This window comes from Cherax quadricarinatus, unplaced genomic scaffold, assembly GCF_038502225.1.
Source record: "Cherax quadricarinatus isolate ZL_2023a unplaced genomic scaffold, ASM3850222v1 Contig341, whole genome shotgun sequence".
Taxonomy (NCBI): domain Eukaryota; kingdom Metazoa; phylum Arthropoda; class Malacostraca; order Decapoda; family Parastacidae; genus Cherax; species Cherax quadricarinatus.
This window is the reverse complement of record NW_027195367.1, coordinates 167,412-177,990: the sequence shown is the minus strand read 5'-3', so window position 1 is coordinate 177,990 and position 10,579 is coordinate 167,412. Positions and strand designations below refer to the sequence as shown.

The following is a 10,579-nucleotide window of genomic DNA, read 5'->3' as shown; positions in this document are numbered from 1 at the left end:
CCATACGAAGGTTTACAAGTTACAAAAGAAGAGTGCATCAACCATTATGCAAAGCGGCTGAAAAATAGATTGACAAGCTTGGTAAAATTGCACTACACTGAAAAACAACTGAGAACTGGAAAAAAGAGAAAGGAGTATCACCAGAAGAGGAAAGGGCTGTTGACAGATTTCATGATTGACAAGCTTGCTCAGTATTAAATAACAAAAAGGCACAATACCGTGTGACTTTGTCAATGGTCCAAGTCGGACCGAAACGTCGTCGTAAGCTTCTGTCTTTTATGTGCGGGTTATTTGTGTATTGCTCAGTATTTTCAGAAGAACCTAAGGGACAATTGTGGAACTGATGCTGAAACTATGAGGAATGGAATACTTGCAAGCTTCTTTCACTGTTCCTCCACAGACGACAACCCACAACATCACCTTTGTCCACCTGGTTCTGCTTCATGGTGTTTTTACCAGAAGGCACTGGCAGATAACCTACCACCACCATCCCACACAACCATGAAAGTGAGCTTTCAGCTAGAACCTGACTACATCAATCAGGTGCATGAAATCTACAAGGACCTCACCCAAGATGACATGATGAAACGATGCATACAGGGACGAACACAAAACCCAAATGAAAGCCTTCACCAAAGAATATGGTCCTATTGCAACAAAGCCCTGTATAAAAATAAGTGGCAAGTTGATTTCGCCGTCAGCCACGCCATAGCAGATTACAATGTAGGATACGAAAGAAGTTGTTTGGATATACGACTTGGGTATGGGCGTTCCTCATTGAACCAAAAACGCCTGATGGCTATGGATAAAAAGATGCAGAGACCCAAAGCTCGAAGAAGCAAGAAGAGGAAGAGCGTGGTGGACACCTCCTATGAGGCTGGAGGCCATTAGATGATCCATGTCCATGCCTACTCTTCATCAAAGGTAAATAATTCATGCGAATTTGTTGTTTAATTGTATGTGTATGTTTATAAATATTGTATATATGTATATTTACACATCTTTTGTACATAATCATTGGCAATACGATGTTTAGTGTGTATTTCCTTCTTTCCAGTTTGATGTGTATGGACCGTCATGATTGGCCAATCTGCAAAGGACTTCAGGATGGAGGGATCTGCATGGAACTTCAGAAATATGTTATATATGCTCACTTCTACTCCTAATAAACATAAGAAGCCACATGGAATATTTTTACCCACCATAAGCTAAGTCTCAATGTATTATTCCATTTTTCTGGAAAGTCCATTTTCTTCAATTTTAGGGGAGCTCCTCCCTTATTATTGAACCGATCTTTATAAATTTTACAGGATTTATTCACGGAACATTGTTCTATAACATGGATGGTACCTTTTGATAAAAATCCTTACCATTTTTGTATACCATGGGTGTAAAATGCAAAAATTGTCCCAAAACATGTCAAGGCATCTTCACAATTTTTTTTGGGTACTATAAAAGATTATATTGCATGATTGCTTTCTGACAAAAGGTCTGTTTGGCATTAATTAATAATTTAATGTTATAAAAAATAACTTCGATATTGCCACATTGCCATATTAAGTGCGGCCATATACAATTTCTCACATTTTATTTTTTTATGTCGTTATTTATTGAACGATCTTGATTAAAAAAATACACAGTCTAGTCTCACATGCCTAGATTCTGTGGTAAAAATTTCAGTGAAATCGTACAGAGGGAAGTGAACATAAATATTTAATCGCAAACCACCCCTCAGGGGGCTGTAGGGCAATTTTCCGCGCGCGCTCACCGAAAAATCGAAAAAATATGGATATTGAGTTATATATACTGAAAAATAGCTCAACTCTTTGGCAACACAATGGTACCAGAATGAATGTTCTACGACGTTTCTACAAGAAATTATAGTCATTTATATCAGGTATGGTGACGGCGATGTTGGTACCGAGTCTGCTCACGGCCCGTATATTTTTTGGAGTTGTTTTCCTGTTTTTTATCGCCTTTTCTTGCATTATTCTTTCTAATATAATAACTAACTATTTGGCATCATAAAACAGTAGGCGGGACTTATCCGCAGACTTAGTGACTACCGGGAACCAGATGGGAACGGTCGGCAGTGTTCCCGCTCCCGAGCTGCCAGCAGGAATCACCCATTATTACGCTTATATCAGCTTATATATCAACTCTACGGCTTATTTGTCTATCAGAATTGATCTAATATGATATAATAAACACTCTAAATAACATACAAACATGTTATATACTCTAGACTGAATAAAATAGGCCATAATATGGCCCAGAGATTATCGGGAATATTTCGATATAAAAGTATAACTGGTCACCCTGTCGTCTCTGAGTAAGAGAAAACGGTGTTTAGAGGCTAACTGCACTAGAGCATCAGTTTACTAAGAAATACACCCAAACAAACGCGATTTTCGCGAATTTTTTTTTTTTTTTTTAAGACGGGGGCCGGCCGGCGCTCCCGGCCGATATCTCAGAAGTAACTTATTCAACAATTGTTAAACTTTCTCCCTTTATTACTGAATTAAATGGAATATAATACTCACAAAAGTTGTAGAATAATGATTTCTCCGTTTTTCTGTGACCAAATTTTGGAAATATTCCAAATACTTTGGGAGTTATGTGGGAGTAAAGGGCAGATTTTTTGCAATATTCCAGGAACTAACAAACTTTATTTTTTTTGTGAAATAAAGATACGTTCATTTAAAGAAAAGTGGTCACAGAAAATAAGAATAAGCATTGTTCTCTCGGCACCAAGTGTCCAAACAACCTTACGTAGTCCCATATAAGAGAAGGTTTGGCCACAAGGGCATTTTCAGTAAATCAGTCATTTCTCAGTTGTTGTTTGAGGTATATTTTTGATAAATATTTTTAAGAAAGAGTGAAACGACTTTGTCTTGTGTACCAAAACTGGAGAAAATCGGACAGTAAACAACAGAGTTACAGATTTTGCCCGACGGCCCCCTTCAGGTTGCTACAGTTGGTGCCTCTGGCAGACTGAAATAAAGTAAATGTTACCTCGGAATCCTTCCTTTAAGAGGCCTATGTTAACCTAGGCGGTAGAGCATCAGACTCTCAATTTACGGACCCCAGTTCGAGCCCATCGTCCACCCTTCTGTTTATTCACGTATGTATGTATATATATTTATTTTTTATTTATTATCACACTGGCCGATTCCCACCAAGGCAGGGTGGCCCGAAAAAGAAAAACTTTCACCATCATTCACTCCATCACTGTCTTGCCAGAAGGGTGCTTTACATTACAGTTTTTAAACTGCAACATTAACACCCCTCCTTCAGAGTGCAGGCACTGTACTTCCCATCTCCAGGACTCAAATCCGGCCTGCCGGTTTCCCTGAACCCCTTCATAAATGTTACTTTGCTCACACTCCAACAGCACGTCAAGTATTAAAACCATTTGTCTCCATTCACTCCTATCAAACACGCTCACGCACGCCTGCTGGAAGTCCAAGCCCCTCGCACACAAAACCTCCTTTACCCCCTCCCTCCAACCTTTCCTAGGCCGACCCCTACCCAGCCTTCCTTCCACTACAGACTGATACACTCTTGAAGTCATTCTGTTTCGCTCCATTCTCTCTACATGTCCGAACCACCTCAACAACCCTTCCTCAGCCCTCTGGACAACAGTTTTGGTAATCCTGCACCTCCTCCTAACTTCCAAACTACGAATTCTCTGCATTATATTCACACCACACATTGCCCTCAGACATGACATCTCCACTGCCTCCAGCCTTCTCCTTGCTGCAACATTCATCACCCATGCCTCACACCCATATAAGAGCGTTGGTAAAACTATACTCTCATACATTCCCCTCTTTGTCTCCAAGGACAAAGTTCTTTGTCTCCACAGACTCCTAAGTGCACCACTCACTCTTTTTCCCTCATCAATTCTATGATTCACCTCATCTTTCATAGACCCATCCGCTGACACGTCCACTCCCAAATATCTGAATACATTCACCTCCTCCATACTCTCTCCCTCCAATCTGATATTCAATCTTTCATCACCTAATCTTTTTGTTATCCTCATAACCTTACTCTTTCCTGTATTCACCTTTAATTTTCTTCTTTTGCACACCCTACCAAATTCATCCACCAATCTCTGCAACTTCTCTTCAGAATCTCCCAAGAGCACAGTGTCATCAGCAAAGAGCAGCTGTGACAACTCCCATTTTGTGTGTGATTCTTTATCTTTTAACTCGACGCCTCTTGTCAAGACCCTCGCATTTACTTCTTTTACAACCCCATCTATAAGAGAAGTAAATGCGAGGGTCTTGACAAGAGGCGTGGAGTTAAAAGATAAAGAATCACACACAAAGTGGGAGTTGTCACAGTTGCTCTTTGCAGCTGTGACAATATATATATATATATATATATATATATATATATATATATATATATATATATATATATATATATATATATATATATATATATATATATATATATATAATGTCGTGCCAAATAGGTAACACTTGCCATTTACCCATAAATAGCAACTCTCTTTTTGCCGAAAAAGCCAAGCAAAAATTTATGCACACACTAATTTCGCAAAAATCATCCTGAACCTAACGAAAAAAATATATTGCATTGTGGTTTTTTATTAAATTATTGTAAACTTATCATAAATATATTTAGTTTGATTAGGCTAAATTAAATTGGGCTTGCTATAAGGTTAGGTAATTTTGTTTAGGTTATTTTGGTACAAAATTATTAATTTTTACATAAACATAAACGAATAAGAGAATATTTTAGAAAGGACGTAATTTTAAACGAGTTCTTGCTAATTGACCAGTTTTACCTATTTTGCACGACATATATATTCTATACAACCTCTACTTTCAACGTAGAATGAGCCCAAATTTTTCTTTCCTTCGCAATTATTCATTCAATCGCTGTCCTGGGATTTTTTTTCTGTCAAAGTGGCTAGATTATTGTGCGCCCCATATCCATCCTGGGGACGGTAGCACAAGACCATATAGATACACAAAAGGCCTAGGAACTAGGCCCCAAAAGAGTTAGCAAGAGTACATTTGGATTCATATCTACATATCTATAGTTCACTTATCTGTTACAAGCAAATTTAGGAAATTTGCTTAGTATATCTGGTATCTTATTTTCATTAAGATATCTTGACAAGTCATATAGGTCATTATATATTTATATTCTTCAGTTAGTGGAAAATTAAGCACACAGTGTTCAAGAGAGTGACCAGAGGCCTGACCACATAATTTGCATTTAGTCTGATCATCATCTGCGTGTTTGAGCATTAAAATGGTATAAAATACCGACAGGTTGTTAGGTAAGACACATATGCAACAGTTAGGTATCTTTATTATGAAACGTTTCGCCTACACAGTAGGCTTCTTCAGTCAAGTACAGAAAAGTTGATAGAAGCAGAAGATACTTGAAGACGATGTAATCAGTCCATCACCCTTAAAGTTTTGAGGTGGTCAGTCCCTCAGTCTGGAGAAGAGCATTGTTCCATAGTATGAAACAATATGGAGATGAAGTGACAGGATGGAGCTTTTATAGCGCCAAGAGGTGAGACGTAGGCCACTAGGAGAGGTAAGAACTCAGATGTTGAAAGGTCAGGTCCCTCTCAAATCCAGCCGCTCTCACTAGTGGAAGTTGTCGAAGTTGATTGCAGGTCTGTACCAAGATACCCTTGTGTTGCAGTGTCTGACAGATTGAGCATTAAAATGGTATAAAATACCGACAGGTTGTTAGGTAAGACACATATGCAACAGTTAGGTATCTTTATTATGAAACGTTTCGCCTACACAGTAGGCTTCTTCAGTCAAGTACAGAAAAGTTGATAGAAGCAGAAGATACTTGAAGACGATGTAATCAGTCCATCACCCTTAAAGTTTTGAGGTGGTCAGTCCCTCAGTCTGGAGAAGAGCATTGTTCCATAGTATGAAACAATATGGAGATGAAGTGACAGGATGGAGCTTTTATAGCGCCAAGAGGTGAGACGTAGGCCACTAGGAGAGGTAAGAACTCAGATGTTGAAAGGTCAGGTCCCTCTCAAATCCAGCCGCTCTCACTAGTGGAAGTTGTCGAAGTTGATTGCAGGTCTGTACCAAGATACCCTTGTGTTGCAGTGTCTGACAGATTGAGCATTAAAATGGTATAAAATACCGACAGGTTGTTAGGTAAGACACATATGCAACAGTTAGGTATCTTTATTATGAAACGTTTCGCCTACACAGTAGGCCTAGGATAACCCAGGGTAGAGAGGGTTAACCAGCCAGGATAACCCAGGGTTGGATTGTATGGACAAGAAGTGAGGATCCAAAAATAAAGGTAAGTAGGTTCTTTAACCCCTAAGTAATCAGACCCCCAGTCTCAAGTGTCCATAATGTCCAAGATTCTTCTCCCCCCCTCCCAATTTTTTTTTTCTTTTGAAATGGTAGAGAATCTTTTTCTGAAGGTAATAAACCCAAAAGCATGAAATTTGATGGAAAATTGTTGAAATTACACAAATTTTGCTGTTTGTTTGTGTTTGTATGCATCAGCAATTTTGCCCACTTCGAGTCCTATTTGAAGCCAACTACATTGTTCCAGTCGACCAAATTCTTAGTTATCTTCCATTTCATTGATTGAGCCCAAGAAACTACCCAATCAGTTATTTCAGCTACTCAAAAAAGTGATCAGAAATTGGTAATTTGGCCAATTTCATACAAATTTCAAAATAGGGTCCAGAATAAACAGTACAGACTTTCCTGGCACTAAAATAACATTTCCTCTGTTCATTAGTTATGTTCCCAGGCTTTACACATGAATTCCATTTTGAACTGGTAGACAGCAACTACCCAGGAGAGTACTACTACTACTACTACTGTCCTGCCAGATGAGTGCAAGACAGAAACCTTTATTTGTCCTACTTGATGGTAGGAGTGCTGATGTCTTTTTTTTTGTTTGTTTGTTTGTTTGTTTTATAAACACAAGATAAGAGGTATATCTTGGTAGTACTTTTACTTACAATTATGTCACAGTACACATGTATGTATACATTTATGTATACACACTCATCTGAGCGTTCTTTGGTTTTTCTTAATAGCTCTTGTTCTTATTTTCCTTTCTTATCCATGGGGAAGTGGAATAAGAATTGTTCCTGCGTAAGCCATGCATGTCGTAAGTCAACTATGCGAGACATTCACCCACTCTGCCTGTTGTATCCCAACAAGTGAGCATGGCTGTCTCCTGTATTACCCAGTGCTTAACAAGAGGGTACATATAAAAATAAGAACAGTGGCTATAGTTTACTTGATAAAGAGGGAATACACCATTATCTTAGAGAATTACATAGTATAATAATTGACTCGTGGGACTTATTACCAGGAGGGGGTGAGAACGTTATCAGTAACACGGACTCGTACGCTCTCTCAATTCACCGACCAGCCAACCCGAGCTCCGCCCCAAGTGGCCCACTACACACTCGGCTGTCCAGAGCTCCCACTCAGAGGTCCTCTCTCTCTCTCTCCCTCCCTAGCTGCTTCCTTGGTTTATATTGTCTTTTCTGCAACCCCCTTTAACCCCAGGTTTTGGGAGTCACCCTCCATGGGGCACAAAGGAACGGCACCAGGAGTCTTGCTGTGCCAAGGCGAGGGGTGTGACAATTTACACTGGTCATTCAAGTAAATTTTTGACCTTACAAGCACAGTTGACCTACATTGCAACTAAAATGCCAAGCTTACAGCTTACTAAAAATGAAAATAAAACCTTTAAGTTGGGATGTTTGTGCATGGATGTAGTACACATGACAAGATGGAGATGATTGTGGATGTTATAAATGAAAAGAATTTGGATGTCCTGGCTCGGTGAAACAAAGATGAAAGGGGTAGTAGGAGAGTTTCAGTGGGGAGAAATAAATGGGATTAGGTCAGGAGTTTCCAATAGTTAGAGCTAAGGAAGGTGTAAAGTAAAAGGACACAAGTGCAACTAATGTGACATTTTTATTGTGGCAACGTTTCGCTCTCCAGGAGCTTTATCAAGCCGTCACAAACAGTACGTGGACACCGAGGGTATATATAGGCTCAGAGTGAGGTGCAATACTAGTGGTAGTAGTAGTAGCAGTAATGCAAGTTATAGTAGTAATACAATATGTTAGAACAATTAACTCGCACACGAGTAAAAGGATATAAAAGCTATTACTTGGGTAACATTAAAATAGGTTAAATAAATATTTCTATTGGAGGCTGGATAGAGAAGGCCTGTTTCAGTGTTCATTCTCTGTAATGTGCTTGTGTAGTATTAACAGGAGAGACTATGTGATGGCAGGGTTTACTGTTTTCAGGAGGATTCTTGCTAAGACTTCAGAGATGGTGAAGCTGCCGTTGTTTTGTTTAACTGTATTAGAAACGGCTATTAGTGAAGATTCAAGGCACTTGCGTCTGTGGAAATTAGTTTCTTTGATTACTAGTTGGGCGTCCGTGAGTTTCAGGAGATGATCGATTGGTGGAATTTCGGTGTTGTACACAGGCGTTGTTCAAGTTATCGTTCCTACATGCGTAAATGTGTTCATTGAAGCGGGTGTCGTGGTTTCTTGCTGTTTCACCAACATAAATCTTGCTGCAGCCTCCACAGGGTATACTGTAAACCCCTTCGTTGACTGGTTTGTGGTGCTTGGATTTTGTTCTGGTTAGATTCTTTATTGAAGTGCTGGAAGCGATGGCGACTCTGGTGTTAGCTTGTGAAAGTGCTTTAGAAACATTCAGTGCAACCTGGCTGTTGGGAAGAATTATAACTTTGTTGGGAGTGGTGTTGGTGCGTGGAGAATTAATGATCTGAAGTGCTCTTTTCTCGCAGTCTTTGGTGAAAAAGGAAGGAAAATGTAAATCAGTGAAGGTTTGGTGAATGTATGTACATTCCTCGTCAAGAAACTCGGGACTACAAATTCAGCATGCTCTCGGGAAAAATCCAGTGACGATGCCTCTTTTGGTCTCAGTATCTTGACTGGAATAGATGTGTGCGAGATCATTTTTATTTGTAGATTTTCGATAAACTTGAAATCTTAGGTTGTTGTCTTCTTTGTGAATGAGGACGTCTAGGAAAGGTAACTTGTCATTGGACTCTTCTTCTAGTGTAAACTGGATCGCCGGTTCAACTGCGTTGAGCCTTGCCTGAAGATTCCGTACATCAAAACATCTGGGAGTTCTTACGAGAACGTCGTCCACGTAACGTAACCAAGTGACGCTTGAAGGGACGATGTTGGCGAAGTGTTCGGACTCTAGGTGTTCCACGTACGAGTTGGCTAAGATGGCAATGATGGGGGACCCCGATTCCCATGCCGTAGGTTTGTTTGTAGAGCTTGTTATTGAAAGAAAAACAGTTGAAATTAATACAGTTCAATTTTTTTTTTTTCTCCAACAAGTTGGCCATCTCCCACCGAGGCAGGGTGACCCACTATGGCAGGGTGACCCACCGAGGCAGGGTGACCCAAAAAGAAAAAATCCCCAAAAAGAAAATACTTTCATCATCATTCAACACTTTCACCACACTCACACATAACCACTGTTTTTGCAGAGGTGCTCAGAATACAACAGTTTAGAAGCATATACGTATAAAGATACACAACATATCCCTCCAAACTGCCAATATCCCAAACCCGTCCTTTAGAGTGCAGGCATTGTACTTCCCATTTCCAGGACTCAAGTCTGGTTATATAAAATAACCGGTTTCCCTGAATCCCTTCACTAAATATTACCCTGCTCACACTCCAACAAATCGTCAGGTCCCAAATACCATTCGTCTCCATTCACTCCTATCTAACACGCTCACGCACGCATGCTGGAAGTCCAAGCCCCTTGCCCACAAAACCTCCTTTACCCCCTCCCTCCAACCTTTTCGAGGATGACCCCTACCCCGCCTTCCTTCCCCTACAGATTTATACGCTGTCCATGTCATTCTACTTTGATCCATTCTCTCTAAATGACCAAACCACCTCAACAACCCCTCTTCAGCCCTCTTGACTAATACTTTTATTAACTCCACACCTTCTTTTAATTTCCGCTTTCTGAATTTTCTGCATAATATTTACACCACACATTGCCCTTAGACAGGACATCTCCACTGCCTCCAACCATCTCGCTGCAGCATTTACAACCCAAGCTTCACACCCATATAAGAGTGTTGGTACTACTATACTTTCATACATTCCCTTCTTTGCCTCCATAGATAACGTTTTTTGACTCCACATATACCTCAATGCACCACTCACCTTTTTCCCTCATCAATTCTATGATTAACCTCATCCTTCATAAATCCATCCGCCGACACGTCAACTCCCAAGTATCTGAAAACATTCACTTCTTCCATACTCCATATTTATTTCTTTGCTAAGGTTACAATGTGTTTTTTCATATAGTATGAATGGAGCAGAGAAAGCCATTATCATGCCTAGGTATTTCAGGCAGACTTTACCTAATACTTATACACTACTTTTTTCTAGACAGGTGAAGAGTGGTAGAATACAAACAAACAGTCAATCTTCACTCCATTGTTAATATGAGGTTGTACAATTTATGACAATCTTACATTTTTAAGTACAAAATTA

The 10,579-nt window shown here is 39.7% G+C and overlaps 1 long non-coding RNA gene across 1 annotated transcript; it reads left to right on the top strand.

Moving 5' to 3' along the window:
- Positions 1-304: 304 nt before the first annotated feature.
- Positions 305-1,182, top strand: LOC138851330 (uncharacterized). The gene is made up of 2 exons (XR_011391151.1): positions 305-924; positions 1,058-1,182. It is a non-coding gene; the product is annotated as an uncharacterized lncRNA (long non-coding RNA).
- Positions 1,183-10,579: the final 9,397 nt, after the last annotated feature.